Source organism: Rhineura floridana, chromosome 2 (genome assembly GCF_030035675.1).
Source record: "Rhineura floridana isolate rRhiFlo1 chromosome 2, rRhiFlo1.hap2, whole genome shotgun sequence".
Lineage (NCBI taxonomy): Eukaryota > Metazoa > Chordata > Lepidosauria > Squamata > Rhineuridae > Rhineura > Rhineura floridana.
In genome coordinates, this window is record NC_084481.1 from 232,682,635 (window position 1) to 232,699,139 (window position 16,505).

The 16,505-nt window shown below is 46.1% G+C and overlaps 1 protein-coding gene across 3 annotated transcripts in view; it reads left to right on the plus strand.

Moving 5' to 3' along the window:
* Window positions 1-16,505, plus strand: part of FRMD6 (FERM domain containing 6) — a 189,424-nt gene that overhangs the window by 81,528 nt on the left and 91,391 nt on the right. For 2 of the 3 annotated variants that reach the window (XM_061612534.1, XM_061612533.1), the window contains one exon: window positions 2,316-2,585. The gene's annotated coding sequence lies outside the window, so the exon portion shown is untranslated. Of the gene's footprint in view, window positions 1-2,315; window positions 2,586-9,912; window positions 10,232-16,505 lie in introns of those variants that run through there. The other variant, XM_061612532.1, reaches the window with a different exon arrangement.

Consider the following 16,505-nt stretch of genomic DNA (forward strand, 5'->3'; position numbering starts at 1 on the left):
AGGAAACAAATTGAAATGGACAGATTCACCCATCCCTAGTTGGAATCAGTGTGAACATTCATACTGGAAACAATCGTCTTCCACAGTGCTGAAGGGTCGTTCAACTTGATTATTGCTTGCAGAATATTCTCAAATGCAATGAAAAAGAAAATGTTGTTAGAGCTATCAAGTGATCTCTGTTCTCTAAGCTTTGTATAGTTAGCAGCAAACAGAGCAATCCAAACTCCCGATCCACTGTGCTGATGGCGCCTCTCTGGGCTGCCTCTCTGCCTAGCCCTGCCTGGCTCTACTGGCCTCTGCTGGCGGGAGAGCTGAACTGCCCATGAGGGAGTCCCACTGACGAGGAGCGCCCCAATGTGGGTGCCCAAATGGCACTGCTGGCAGTAGCCAGTGGAAACCCCTGAGATGGGGCATTTTGGGGATAGACAGGAGGCAGGGCTGGACTGGCACAGGATTCACTGATCGTGAGCTGGCCCTGTTGCCGTCGCATGGCAACAACGGGCCTGATCCAGGCCTCTCTGCTGGGCTAGCTGAAGAGCTGGTGCAGCAATGGGGCATATCTCCTCCCCAGGTCACCCCTTCCATCCTGGCTGTGGGGATGTGGATGCAGCCGTGGCTACAACACTCCCATCAACCCTTGCTGCTGCCAGCCAAGATTTTGGATGGCAACCTAAAGAGCCTCCTCGAATGGGAATTGTTGAATTTGCTTGCTGCAATGAACAGTAATGGCTTCTGATGGCTGGTGACCACTAACTGCTGAACACATCTGGACTGGTTTGGGTGGCAGCTGGACAGCAACAGCGTAGTGGCAAATTCAGAAGTGCAGGGTGCCTTCATGCTAGTTGCAGCCATTCCCCTTCTCCCTTTTTTTGCTGCAGGGTTAAGAACGAGGTCCTTGTTAATGCCTTCTCCCACAGCAACAGACATCCTTAGGAGCCAATAAGCATGAAAGAGGAGTTAGCTACTGAGAAGAGTCTTCTCAGTGTCTGACTGCTTTCACTCTGATTGGCTCCAATCAGCAGGAAAGGACAAGGAAGCATGTTAGAAGGCTCTTCCCAATAGATAACACGCTCCCTTTTCATGCAGTGGCTTGTAGGATACTGGACAAATAGGGATCCTGCTGGGACCCTGCTCCCCAAAAGGTAGGGGGTCTAAGTCCCCCCCAAGACCCTGGACAACTACACTCCTTGAAGAGAAACTGTATATCAAACTGAATGTAACCAGTGGATAAGACAGTGGAATAAAGGAAGGGAGAAGACTCTAAGAACATGCTATTTGAGAGGAGGGAACTGACGATCCTTTACAAGCTAAGGATTGCCTATCTGGGTACTTGCCTGCTGCTCCGTGTTCATTTAAGAACAAAAAAATATTGAAAAAATATTTTAAATAGGGATGGGGGAGAAGGTTCGCATTTAAAGCCAAATCTATCAAATCCGCACTTTCCTAAACGATTTGAGAACTGAAACACAGCCATCCTTCGAATTTCACACTTATCCAAATTTTGTGATGCAGTTCTCCAAGCAAAATCTACAAAAATGCGTATGTTAGGGGAAAGTGTACATAAAAATGAACATATGAGTGAAAATAACATAGAAAAAATATGACAAGAAATGGCTTGCAACAATGGAGAAATCAGTGCCAAAATGCCAATTAATTTTATTATTACTATTATTATTAATAATTACATTTATACCCCACCTTTCTTTTCATGATAGAAACCCAAGGCAGCATACATATGGTTCCCAGGCAGTCTCCCATCCAGGCACTGACCAGACCTGTGCTGGCTCATGTGCCTTCAGACCATAGCCTGGGACCATGAGGATTTAAAAATTCATGAGGATTTAAAAAATAATAATTCACAAATTGCTGTAGAAATGTAGAGATCTGAATTTAAAATTAGGGAAAAAATGAGACAATCAAAACTGACAGATCTTTCCATCTAAGGACACTTGTTCTGTTAGTTGCTGCTTATCTATTAAAATCATTTTTAAAAAAAAAATCCTGTGAAAAAGTGCTGTCATTGAAGATGGAGACTGAAAGCTGTAGTTCCTTGCTGTCTTAGGGGAAAGTAAGACCCACTTACAATGTGGCTTACTTCCAAGTAAACATGCACAAGAATAGACTGCATAGCTGTAGTCCTGTGCATGCTTACTTGAGAGGAATCCCCACAATGTGGTAGGAATTATTCTGAGTAGACTTGCTTTTGTAGAACTAGCATGGGATTATCTTGCTAAAGCAATATGGTTTTTACAACACTTGTCATCAATAACCCCATTTCTGTTCACAGTAACCACCTTTATGTTCTTTCCAAACAGCTCCTTGGTGACCTCAGGAGTGAGAGAAAATAACAAAGACAAACGTAGAAGTTCTCATTGGGTGTTCAGACGTGACAGGCGCTTTTTGCCCACCTTGGCCTTCCGGTTCATCACTCTTCCACTATATAAAAACATCAGCAAAGGGGACCCTTGTAAAGCTGATCAACAGAGAACGGCTGTCGGTAGCTCATGGCTAGTCTATGACAACACAGAAGAACCAGACTGTGGAGGAGACTTTGCATGGACTTCATTAGATTTCTACATATACAGGTAAAGCGTTTTTTAAATGAGTATTTCCACCATGACCATCAACACCAACATTCCCTAACAAAAACCTTCAAGCCAAGATTGGCCTTCAGATGAAATGCATTGCTTCTGGTTGCAGAGCTGGGCAGGTCATAATTACATCATCTCACCAATGTAGGCTATAAGGCACCCTACCCTAGCCTGGTGTCCTCAAGATATTTTGGACTACAGCTCCCATAAGGCCCACCTAGCATATCTTTTACTGAGCCAGACCCTAGGGTTAGCAAAACATAAAACTAGCCCACAACTAGGGACATGGCAAAATTCGGTTTGGTTCAGATTTTAATGCAAAAACCTACCTAATTTTCACTTTCTGAAACAATAATGGAACAGAAACACCGCTATCCTTTGAAAACTGTGCTTCTCTGAATTTGGTGGCGCAGTTCTCTTACAAAATAATATGTACAAATATATGTATGTTAGGGGAAAGTGTGCATAAAAATGCATATATTGGTGAAAATGCATTTTATTAGGGGAAAGCTTCCAAAAATGTGTATATTAGGTGAACTTGACCCTAAAATGCTGATGAGTTTTCCTGAGGACTGTGTTTTTAAAAATAACAGACCGATGCAGAGAAGTGGAGAACTGAACCTAAGATTTAAAAAATGAGAAACTGAAACCAAAATTGATAGATCTGTACTCAGTCACAGCACGCTCTTTGACAAATAGAATCACCCAGATCCAGCCTGTCTTCATCCGTTCCCCCACAAACGCACATCGGGATCATATTGGTCTTTTCTGTCTCAAGTATATTGTTGCTATTGTTGGCCAAAAATTCTCATAAATATCCAGTATTCAGAGCTTGGAAAAGTTACTTTTCTGAACTACAACTCCCATCAGCCCAATCCAGTGGCCGTGCTGGCTGGGGCTGATGGGAGTTGTAGTTCAAAAAAGTAACTTTTCCAGGCTCTGGTACATATAAGTCATTCCATAGAGCATTGTGTAATGACCCATTTTTCTTTATCAGCAAATGTCATCCACTGCAACTCCATACTGTGGGTCATATCAGGTTGCTGAATTGCAAAGTTTTGGACCATATTCACACCACACATTTATTCCACTATGATTCCATGTTCAGCAGTCATGGCTTCCCCTAAAGAATTCTGGGAAATGTAGTTTGTGAAGGGTGCTGAGAGTTCCTTTCCCCCTCACAGACCTACAGTTTCCAGAGTTGCCTGGGAAGAGGGATTGGCCGCTAAACCACTCTGAGAATTGTAGCTATGTGAGGGGAATAGGGTGTCTCCTAGCAACTCTCAGCCCCCTTCGGAAACTACACTTCCCAGGATTCTTTGGGGGAAGTGGAATAATAGTGGAATAAATGTATGGTGTGAACATGGCCCTCTTCTCTGTTACATGTGTTACATTTTACACCATTTAGTTGTTTAATATTTTAAAATTGTTAACCACCTTGAGGGCTTTGGCGGAAATGCAATAAATAAATATTACAGGGGGATTCTCTGTTAAAGCTGACCTCTGTTGTGTATTCAGAATACAGAGGTCGGCCTTTCCTGGTCTAAACAGCTGCTGAAGAGTGTCTGTCTGAGGGCTGCAAGAGAAGGCAGAGAGAAAAGGTGGTCTGAGGTGCAATGCACCACTGGTTCACCCAGAGCTTTTTGCTTACTGCTGACAGGCGCCCCGGAGGTCTCCCTTCTTACGTTTCGTAATCTTTACACCAGGCAGCCCTTCATACAATGGACTCCTTCAAATTGAGGACTGTCCTCTGTAAAATAGGGCACAGGGCCACCCAAGGCTGGTCACGAAGGACAGAAGAACATAGATCTGGCCCTGGCTTCCCCTGAGAAGATTGTACAGAAATCTTGCGTCTTCTGAAAGGAATGTATTTTTACAGTGTGCAGTAGGAGCGATGTAACTCTACACCCCATCGCACTGTGTTAAAACACCCTCAGGGGTTTAGCTAATGGCAGAAAGGGAGTGAGCTAAGAGCTCCCCTAAATTTCAGTGAGTGAATTCCGTGTCCCCATCAGCATGGCGCTGTCGGCAATTGTCCCCTTGGCTGTCGTTTGGATTCCACTTTGCTGGGAGGCAGATGGGCAGTACAAAGGGCAACTTTTACAACTTTTTAAGGGGCTCATCCATCAAAAACAACCCACTCCTGCTGCCATTGGCGTTGGCACTCTGGCCCAACCTTCTCTTCAACGTTTCTTGCCTCCCATCCATCTGGACCAGCGCTAGTGAGTGGTGTCTGTGTAAACTGTAGCAGTTTGCTCCAATTGTGCTGGTCAATGTGGCCTTTTTAACTGTTGGCTGGTGCAGACCACAATGCAAGACCTTTCCTTTCCCTCTCACTCTGGCCAAATGGTGGAAATCTGAACAAGAAACCTGTGAGGTACTAGGAAGCTAATAAGGCTCTCAGTGACTACTATAAGGCTACTAGCCATGATGTACTACCTCTGGTGTTGCAGGTAGCATGCTTCTGAACACTAGTTGCTGGAAACTGCAGGAGGAGAGAGTTGCCCTTGTACTCAGGTCCTGCTTTCAGGCTTCCAACTGGAGCATCTGACTGGCCACTGTGAGAACAGGATGCTGGACCAAATGCGCCCCTTTTGGCCGGATCCAGCAGCCAGGCTCTTATGTTCTTAACTATTGTAGTAAAAATGGCACTGCCCAGGCTTACTGCACATGTACACATTTATGGTATAACATTGTAGTTTGCTTCTCTAGTTTACATTTGTGACAATGCATTACTGGTTTTCCTGTTACATTTATTATTATCACAGTAGTAGATTGGTGGCCGGGGCATGGGGGGGGGAGATCTCTTTGTGGGGAGGTTAGGCGACATTGCGCCAAGCTGTTATTATTCCACACTTTCCAAGGCATTATCCTGTCACTTTCCTTATTTGATTTTGGGAGAAAGCAATCTTGCTGCCCAAGAGCGCCGACTAAAACTTTTAATTGCACAACCTGAATTGGCCAGTAGGAGTTGAATTCCACCTGAAAACGGCAAGAGTCTGGGAACTCCCTTAGGAGGACAAAACTGAAAGCCGTGGTAAGAGCATAAGAAGACCACAGCCCGATCAGACCAAAGGCCCACCTATGTTTGTTTTTGAGTATCTATGAAATGCAATTGTAGAAGGAATCTGAACGACATGAGCTCAGAGAGGGATGAGCAGATCTGTCCACTCTGTGTCTCATTTTTCGTTTCTTCGTTTCTCCACATGACTGTAACAGTTTGCAAACAGAAAAGAGTCCTTGCAAAAAGTCACTGTGATTTCTCCTCATTTACGCATATTCGTATGCAATTTTGCCTAATATACACATTTGTGCAGAACGACATTCCCTAAGGTGAAGGCTTTCTGTACTTTATTTTCACTGACACATGCGGTTTATGCCCACGTTACTCTAGCACGTGCATTTTGTACACATTACATGGCTAGAGAACTGCACTGCAAAATTTGGAGAAGCGCCAGTTTCGAAGGCGATCTGCCTTTTGGGTTCGCATACTGTTTTGGAAAGTGCCTGTTAGGGAGGTTCGCCTTTCAATGCGAACTGAATCAAATTTCTCCAGCCATCCCTAGCTTAGAATTATAGCCAGCAGCTGTTTGTTCCTGCAGAAGAACTTTCATTCTGCATTTGCAGATTTAGCATAGCGCAAACCCCAAAGAGAGGGATGGTGAGCGGGAGAGAGAGAGAGAGAGACTGTATTTCAGGTGAATGACAGATTTAGCTCTGAGTTTTGAGGCACACCAGCTCTCTGTACTGCAGTCTGTATTTTCCCTCAGGGACTCCCACAGCATTTTTTAAAAACACACACAGTATGATTGGTTTTAATATTGGATGTAGTTTAATTTCATTTTAATGTAGATTCTGTATGTTTTAATTATATGTGCTTTTATCTGGAAGCCGCTGCGAGTTCCAGTATTGGAAGGATGGCGGGATATAAATAAAGAATAACTAACTAACTAACACATTTCATCCAATATCTCATAAATGGACATGTGGGAGGGTGTTTCTTTTTAATCCAGACAATGGCTGAGACATCCCCAAGGCTCTCAGCTGCACACTGAGCATTCTATACTCCAGTGCACCTGCAATATCTCTTACTCAGGTTGCAATTCTGCACACACTTATTTGGGAGCAAGTGCCACTGAACTCAGTGGGGCGTCCTGGGGTGGCCACGTTTGAATTGCCGAGAGAGAGAACACATAAAGTTAGCCTGTGCTAATTTATATATTTATAGATGCAAATATAAAAACAATTACTATAATTTAAATAGAAATGCAATAGGTCTCCCCATAGTGGGGAACGAGGTGACCTCTGTGCATGCTCAGTCTGCAGCTCAGGTGCTCCCTGTTGATGAGCTATTTCAAACACCCTGCAGGTCTCCCTTCTTAGAATTCATTATCGTTAAATGTGACTTAGACTAGACTGCCCTTCACAGAGATCAGTCCTCCATAATAAAGTAGGACACTGTGGCCACCCTAGAACTTAACTTCTAAGAAAACATGCCCAGAATCAGGTTATTAAAGTGCCAAAATGTTCTTCCCCCAGACCCTCCCCATGCACCCACCCAGCCAGATTACACACATGCTGTATATACACACACTGAAAATACCAATTTCAGCCCACTTTACCAGTAAGTCTAAGTAATAGCTAGTAGCCATCAGCCATCATCATTATTATTTTTGCATTTATATACTACCTTGCTGCCAAGGCATTCATGGAAGTTAACAATTTTAAAATACGAAAACATATAAATGATATAAAACAGGGGTGGGGAACCTTTGACCCTCCAGATGTTGCTGAACTACAACTCCCATTATTCCTGGCCATTGACCATACTTGCTGGGGCTGCTGGGAGTTGGTAGTCCAGCAATGTCCAGAGAGGTCCAAGGGTTCCCCACACCTGAATGTAAAGCTAGCCCTGTGAGAAGGGGGGCAGGGAGGGTGCAGTCCAACTGGAGCACACCCTGATGTTGTCTTTTTAATAGCTGTTAAAGAAGCTATTAGCCAAAAGTAAACGATTTCCAGGCTTCTGTATGTCTCTTCTTCCTGTCACTCCAGACATAGCATTGCTAGGTGTACTGTTCAAAAATGCTCAAATGATTTCCCTGAGGAGTTGTAATCCATGGATATCATGCCGGCCTGTTTGGGCTTTCTTATTGTGCTTTGCAAATCACAGTGAGAACAATTTTGTTGCTTTTGGTACTTTCATATACTTTTGTATGTTGCTTTAAAAACAATAATATAAAAAAGCTCAAACCTGCTGCCTATGGGGTCATGTGGGGAGACCCCTGCATGTGGCTTGGCTTTTGTCCGTCCTTCCTTCTCCCCCCCACCCAAAAAAGAACAATTCTCCTGATGTGCTGCAAGCTGGTTGCAATGTGGCACGTTAGTCACTGCTGCTTCAGGAAAGGAAAAACTGGGTCCCTGCAGTGCGTATCTAAAACTTCCATATACATAACAGAGCTCGCTGGATTTCAGCCCAGGATTCTTTTCTCCCTTTTTTCTCCCTGCTTTCTTTCTAATTTTAAACTCAACCTTCCTTCCTGCAAACGCACCACTTCTTCTCTTGCTCTCCCTCTCCCCCTCCTGTGTTTGAGAACTGTTGGTATATTCCATCCTTCACCAACAGGAAGCCTTCCAGATGTTTTTGGACTACAACTCCCATCAGCCCCGCCTACAGGCTGTGCTGACTAAGGCTGATGGGAGTTGTGCCTCTGGAGGGCATCAGGTTGGCTACCCCTGCCTAGGGCAGCCTTCCCCAACCTGGTCCCCTCCAGATGTTTCGAATTACAACTCCCATCAGCCCAAACCAGCATGGCGAACGGGCAGGAATGATGGGAATTACAGCCAAGATTGCTACATTCTTCGGATGAGGCCCTTCTGACTGTACCATGGCTAGAGATGTGAAGGCCCAGGAAAAAAACTGGAAAAATTGTGGGGGAAATCATTGGGGGGGGCATTTTTTTGTGAAGAAAAACTGGAAAAGTTTGGGAAAGGGGAGGGAACTTGGTTTTAGGCGGGCTTCACCTCTGTCACCACGGCTTACTGAAGTTTGGAGGGGGCCCTTTCTCACTGTGGCATCTGCTTGTAGGGCGAGCTCCCAATGGAAGTCAGGACGGCATCAATGATGGAGCACTTTCACAGAACATTAAACACCTTTCTGTTTACCCAGGGAATTTCTGGCTTGCCGACACTGAATTTTGCTTTGCTGGATCCGGTTGCTGTCGTTGCTGAAATTAAGTTTTAGCCAGATGTTTTACTGTTGTGATTTACTTGATTTATATTTTTATGCATATTGTGAACGGCTCCAAAGGTTATCAATGAAAGGCGGTATGTCCTTTTTTAAAAAATAAACAAAAATAGCCGAACAACTTATGGAAGGCTCCAGGGAAGGCTGCTCTAGAAATCAGCAGTCGGGGCCCTACTAGGGCATAGACGTCGTCGGGTGCCTGACAATGCCAACCGCCGACGCTGGCCCATAATCTGTATTATTACATGATCTTGCCTCCCCAGATACACTTTGGCTATGGCTGCAACATTTCAGTTAAATAATAATTATTATTATGGCCAGTTAATTATTAAATTTATATCCTGCCCTTCCTCCCAGCAGGAGCCCAGGACGGCAAACAAAAGTACTAAAAACACTTGAAAACATCATAAAAACAGACTTTAAAATATATTAAAACAAAAGCATCTTTATTATTTGATTTATATCACGCCTTTCCTCCTAGTAGGAGTCCAGGGCGGCAAACAAAAACATTAAAAACACTCTAAAACATCTTAAAAACAGACTTTAAAACATGTTAAAAGAAAACATCTTTAAAAACATCTTTCTGAAAAAACTTTAAAAACATCTTAAAAAGCAATTCCAGGACAGATGCAGACTGTTGGATTAATTAATCACATCTGGTTATTTCAAAGGTGCCCCCCCCCCCGATTAAATTGGCAGTGGTTTTTTTAAAAAGTTAATTATTTGAATACCTGAACTTTTTTAAAAAAAACACCCCGATTTCTGCTCAAATAATTAATTGACAACAGCTTCTTTGATCGACGGACAGCTCAGCTACTTTCTTAACTCAACAGGGTAGTCAGGCCAGAATGATAAAAAGGGTGTCTCTCAACACGTGCAGAGTGCCTTTCTTTCCCTCTTGGGGAGCCCAACCAACTTCTACACATCTTGGGGGCCGCGAGCGCTTTGAGAGCGAAGGGCGACAAGTCTTGCGCCTCCGCACCTCTCCTGCCTTGGCTTCTCCGCCAAGCCCTCCCCGGCCGCGTCCAGCTGGGGGCATGTTGTGCACTGGGAAGGGGCCGTACCAAGGAAGGAAGGAAGAGGGGGGCGAGAGGAAAAGCGCGGCCGAAGGATTCCCCCTCTCGTCCTCTCCCTCATCCCGCCGAGCGCTGGGCTGTGGCGCTGCGGGAGCGCCCTCGAGTGGGGGCGCCGGCCACCCCCGCCGCGGCGCTTGGTACGGTCTCCGGCTTGGCTCCCTCCCTGTGTAGCGAGCCCGGCTGCAGTCGGCTCCTGGGCTCAGTGTGGGGAGGCGCGGGCGGCGGCGGCTGCAGCAGGAGCCGGAGCGACGCGGCGAGGGCAGAAGGGGTGTCTGTCGAGGGAGCGCGCCGCCGGGAGCCAGCCCGTCTGCCTGGCCGAGGTGAGAGCCCAGCGCGGCAAGCGCCGTCCCGCGCCCCGGCCGGTGCCTTGAGAAGGAGGCAGCCCCTCGTCCCGGCTTTCCTGCCCCAGAGCCGCCGGTTGGGTTGGGTTGGGTTGGGTTGGGTTGGGTGGGGGCTGCGGGGTCCGGAGCTCGCCTGTGGGGGGCGGGGGGGAGGGAGGAAGGGGCTCTCGTGGGGCGTCCCTCGGGGACTGGCTCTCGGGGCGAAGTTGGGACGGTTCACGGGGTTGGGATTTGGGGGGGGGTCCTTCGAGGCAAGGTGCACAAGCGCGCCTGGGAGGCTGGCGAGAGTCTTCTTTTGGGGGACACGGGGTAGTGCTAAGATTTCCGAAGGGACAAGCGTATGAAGTCGAGCCTCTCCGTCTTGGGATTCTGGATTGTTTTGAATCCGGTTGGGGACGGGGTGGCCTTTCTTTGGGGCAGGAGCTTTACCGGTTTTGGGGGGGCGGGTGAAGCTTTGTTCCCCCTGCAAAGTGGGGAGGGTTATTTTCTGGGGCAGTGTGTTCACTTCGGGTTAGAGTTTGGGAGCCCAAAGTTTTATATCCATCTCACTGGGAGGGTTGTGGGACAGAGCTGGTGGCTGGCAGCTCGCCCAGCAAGGACCTCCTTCCCCAATGTGTGTGCCTGGAAGGGGTCTCCAGAAAAAGTTGCAACATGTGGGGTGCTGCGGTGTGGGGTGCCTCTGAGGGCTGAGCTTGCTGCTTGGCTGGACTTTCTTCTAAACCCTGCAAGCAGCCAGAAGGATAAGTGGGATCTCTCTCTCTCTTGGCTGGATCAGCTGGGATGGGGCGTACTTGGGAGACGTTTTTCAGCTGCATCGAGTTCTTTTGGAAATAACAGGTTCAGCACTAAACATATCTTGCCTGCATGCTTCTGGCTTGCAAGCTTTTCACCCAAAGGCTGTGCTTACTTGTGGTTTGGACATGGGCTCTGGATGCCCAGAAATGTCCCACTTAATGTGAGGATGGCAGACCTGTGGCCCCTTCCGGATGTTGCAGTGGACTCTATTTATATTTATTCAGTATATTGTATTTTCACTGGAAGTTGAATTGCTGCTTTTTTATTAATGTTATTTGTTATTTCATTTTTGTAAATTGTATTGTTTTTATTGATATACTTCTATATTTGTGTTTTTGTACGCCGCCTTGAGGGCCTTTTGGCCAAAAGGCGGGATAGAAATAAATTATAATTAATAATAATAATAATAATTGTCCCCAACCATTGGCCATGCTGGCTGCTTGGAACGGATGGGAGTCCCAATGACATCCGGAGGACCACAGGGTCCCCTATCCTTGGTTTAACACTTAAGGTGTTCTGAGACTTAGTCCTGGCATGGGAAACATGTTGGCTGACAGTTTGCAAGACCAGAGGCAAATGAAACCGCCCTGAGTGTGTGGATGTGCTCAAACTACATCAAGGCATTTAACAGGGAAAGGGCTGTAGCTCAGTGGCAGAGCATCCGCCTTGCATGGAGAAGGTCCCGGGTTCAACCCCCAGCATCTCCAGGGAAAGATTTCCTGCCTGAAATCCTGGAGAGCTTCTGCCAGTCAGTGTAGACTGAGCTAAGTGGACTAATGGTTAACTCGCTACTACTGCTGGTGATCACTCGTAACCGAGTAAGGTTGTCTTCCAAGATAAGGTCTTTAATGGTGGGTCCATAAGTGACGGTGGAGGCCAATCCTAGGTCCACACAGCCTCCCACAGTGAGGACATAGGTTTCCAGATGGAAGATGGTTGCGATGAGGATTTGCTTGACGTACCTTCCGCTTAGCTCGTTTGTCCCGTTCACCCTGTGTTCATGCTTCTTCGAAGCCCACAGCACCTTTGATAATAGCCGACCTCCATTTGGGACTTTCATGGGCAAAGACTTCCCAGTTCTCAATGCTCATATTACATTTTTTTAGATTCTCTTTAAGAACATCTTTCAACCTCTTTTGCTGTCCACCGATATTCTGTTTTCCATCTTTAAGTTGGGAGTAAAGTAGCTGTTTTGGAAGACGGTGATCAGGCATTCAGACAACATGGCCGGTCCAGCGAAGTTGATGTTGAAGAATCATTGTTTCAACACTGGTGATCTTTGCTTCTTCCAAGATGCTAACATTAGTCCGTCTGTCTTCCTGAGTAATTTGCAGAATTTTCCAGAAGCAGAAAAAAAAATTCCAAAAACAAAGGCAGCTTCTTACATTCCTGTAAGTCCCACAGTTCTTTTCCCCAAACCCCTGGGGCCCACCAGTGCGAGTCTCAACAGCCTGGTAGAGTTACGTCACCAACCCTTTCCTCCCTGTGTTGTTTTGGGGACTTTGTGATCCACACGATAAAGGAGATGGATGATAATGCTCCATGCTTGGACCCGGAGGGATTGGTGGAGACTCCAGGACTGGCCCTCTGATAGGGAGATAAGGGGGGTTATTTCCACTTACGATCTGTAAGAGTTTAAAAGGAAAGTTTGTTTCAGGGCTGCGTCTGGGCAATGCTCTTAGGCCGCTATATGCTCTGTTCTGCCGGGCCAAATATTTCTCCTGCAAATGACCCTTTTGAAAACAGTCCTCTGCATCAGGGATGAAGGAACCTTGGCCCTCCAGATAGGAGCCTGAGTCCAACATCATCAGCCCCAGAACCCAATACGGCCATAGGCCCAGAAGGATTGTAGCTGTAGTCCAGCAACTTCTGGAGAGCCACACATTCCCCAGCTTTGCTCTGCATGTAGATTACGGAATCTGACTTCCCAATTTTAGGCACTGTACAATACAGCAGGGCCCCTCTTCTCGGCGCCCCACTTCTTGGCGTTCTGTTAATATGGTGCCAGCGGGGCGATCAGCTGGAGCGGGGGCTGGAGCTCCCCGCACTTCAGCTGATCTTGCTGGAGGAGGGGAAGATCTACAGCTGATATTCTCCTCTTCCGGTGTGATCAGACCCCTGCGCTCCAGCAGATCTTCTCCTCCTCTGGCACGATCAGCAGGTTAGGTTCCAGACCCCCGCACTACAGCTGATCCGCTTTTCAGCGGGGGTCTGGAACCTAACCTTCCGTATGAGTGGGGCTCTACTTAATGCTGAAGTATTTGAGATAATGGTGCAGCCTTGCTTCTTGACACAGATTACCTTTGGTTGCCCCCTAGACCAGATGTGAAGGTTTATGGTATTGCTACTTGCAGAAGTCAATGCCAGTGGGGTATCAAGATGCGGTATTCAGGTCTGGGGGCTTGGATCACGAAAGTTACTATAACCGTGCCTCTGTCATGAATTCCCTAAATAGTCTTAGACAAGACACTATCAGCTTCAGTCTTTCATCTAACCCCTACCTCGCAGGCTCGTTGTACAGGTTGATGAGCTAACGTGTGAAGTGCTTGAAGTGTATTAGTAGTAATTGTAGACATTGTGGTCTTTGGAAGCAGTGGTTGGGCGTCTTCAGGAGGCCAGCACCGATGTAGCATTACTTGTCAGTGGAATAATAGCTGTGGGGAAAGTGTGGGTGAGTTCCACGTGGCTTTTGCGTCTCGCTTGTTAGAGAGGGGTAATTGTGTTAGGGTGTTGCAGCAGAAACAATCATCTTGTGGCATGTTTATTTATTTATTTATTTATTGTATTTATATACCGCCCCATAGCCGTAGCTCTCTGGGCGGTTTGCACTACCTAAAAACACTAAAAACACATATGCAAATTTAAAACACATCTTTTAAAAACAATTTAAAATACAATTTAAACATTACTATTCTCCAGCAAAGGAACTTCAGAGAGGGGTCCTCAGTGTGCAACTGCTAAATTGGAAAGTCTTTGAAAGTTTGATTCTGTCCATTTGGGCATGAATAGAGACAGTGGCTTCCTATTCTGCTAGAAGTGTTAATTAGCAATGCTAGCTACTGCTGTTGTGAACAGTCGCTGTGCTTGTTCTGCATACATTTAAGGGTAAACTGAGTTTTCACAGTTTGTTCTTTTTGCATTTCATTACCACTTGAACCTACTGTGTACGTTTCCGCCCCACCTCTTTGTGTGTGAGAGAGAGTGTTACATGCCCACAATCCAGTCAACTGAGGATAAAACTTCACAGAGCTGATGAAGTGGACTCTCGGCTATGAGAACATAGGCGGAAATACAATCCAGATGTTATATTTTTGTATTGAATAATCCCTTGGGGCCAGAAAGGCACAATTAATAAATGCTTTTTTACAAATGATCATGATAATAATGTGTAACCTTCCACTGCTTATTGTTATTGTTTGTCGCTTTTTACCAAAAATGTCTTGCAGATCTGTGGAATGCACAGAGCTGACAGTTAAAAACAAAGGCAGAGCTTGGAAAAGTTACTTTTTTGAACTACAACTCCCATCAGCCCAATCCAGTGGCCATGCTGTCTGGGGCTGATGGGAGTTGTAGTTCAAAAAAGTAACTTTTCCAAGCTCTGAAGGCACCGCCTTTGGCTACCCTGCTGCTGGTGAGCTCTGGCCCTCTCTCCTGATGTTTGGAGGCCCCCTGAGCCGTCTTCCCAGTTTTGGTGTGATCCCTCAACCACTCACCATTCTGCCTCCTTGTATTTGGAAAGTCAGTGGGTGAAGGAAACATGTTGTAGCTCAGTGGGTACAGCACCTGCTATGCTTGCCACCAAAGGTTCCATGCCAATTACTGTTATTTCCAGGTAGGGCTGGGAGAGGCTCTGTCTGAAATCCTGGAGAGCTGCTGCCAGTCAGTGTAGACAGTCCTGAGCTAGATGGACCAAGGGTCTGACTTGATAGAAAGCAGCTTCCTATGTTCCTCTTAAATCTTTGAACCGGTGTGGTGTAGTGGTTAGAGTGTTGGACTATAGCCTGGCAGACCAGGGTTCAAATCCTCACTTGGCCCTGAAGCTTACTGGGTGATCTTGGGCCAGTGGCTTTGCCTAATCTACCTCGCAGGGTGGTTGTGAGGATAAAACGGGGAGGGGGAGGAACCATAAAAACCACCTTGAGCTTCTTAGAAAACAGGTGGGACATAAATGTAACAAATAAAATACTTAGCTGGCTCTAGCTGGGGAAGAAAGCCAAGGGCCACTTCTTGTCCAGAGCTTTGTGGTCCCACCTCTGATGCATGGCGACTTGCGTCCTGGTACAGTAGGGCCCCGCTTTGCTGCGATTCGCTAATACAGCGGTCTCAATTAGACACACTTAGACTAAAGCCCCTCTCATACGGCACTTGTTCAGCTTTTACGGCCATTTTCGGGCATCGCGTGCCATTCTATTCAATGAGTTCCGCTTTTCAGCGGTTTTTGCTTTTCAGCGGGGGTCCAGAACGTAACCCGCCGTATGTGGGGCCCTACTGTAGACTTCTTATGTGAGCTGGTAGATTGGGGGGGGGAGATTTGTATTGTCATCGATTAGTTAAAATGTAAATATACTGCCTTCAAGTCGACTCCGACTTATGGCAACCCTATAAATAGGGTTTTCAAGGTAAGCAGTATTCAGAGGGGGTTTACCATTGCCTCCTTCTGAGGCTGAGAGGCAGTGACTGGCCCAAGGTCACCCAGTGAGCTTCATGGCTGTGTGAGGATTCGAACCCTGGTCTCCCAGGTCGTAGTCCAACACCTTAACCACTACACCACACTGGCTCTCCACCGATTAGTTAGAAACCAGCTAAAGTTGTGCTGGGTGCTGTATACAAACAAAAACACAAGTCCCTCCTTGCAGGTGGGTTTCTCTCAGTTTGCTATTTTTCAAACCCTAAATTCAATTCTCCACATTTCCATGTGAGATTTCTTTTTTTTCTGGTGCAGATTTCTCCCAATACATACACACATTTGTGTGCAATGTTGCCTGTGGTACAGATTTTTGCAGAACAATTCCCCCTAAAATAATACATTTTGTATGTTGTTTTCACTAATACGTGCTTTTTTTATATACATGTTACCCTAGTATATGAATTTTTGTATGCATGACTTGGCTGGAGGGATTGCATTGCACAATTTGGAGAATTTTCTGTTTTGGTTCTTGTATAGTTTATAGAAGTGCAAATTAAATAGTTTGGCTTTAAATGCAAACTGAATCAAATTTCTCCCCCACCCTTATTCTACCATCAGGCTTCCAAATCTTTTTTTTTTTAGACAAAAAGAGGGGGGAATTAGAGGGAATGTGGGGGCTTTGCACAGGTGGAGAGCGTGACTTAAAAGAATATAACAATTAACCTGCGGATAGGAAAGAAACGAAACGAAACAAAGCCACGCTCGACATGAAGAGGGGAAAGGGCAATCTCTGCTTCCCATTTGGAGAAGAGCCCAATTTTGTGCATTTCC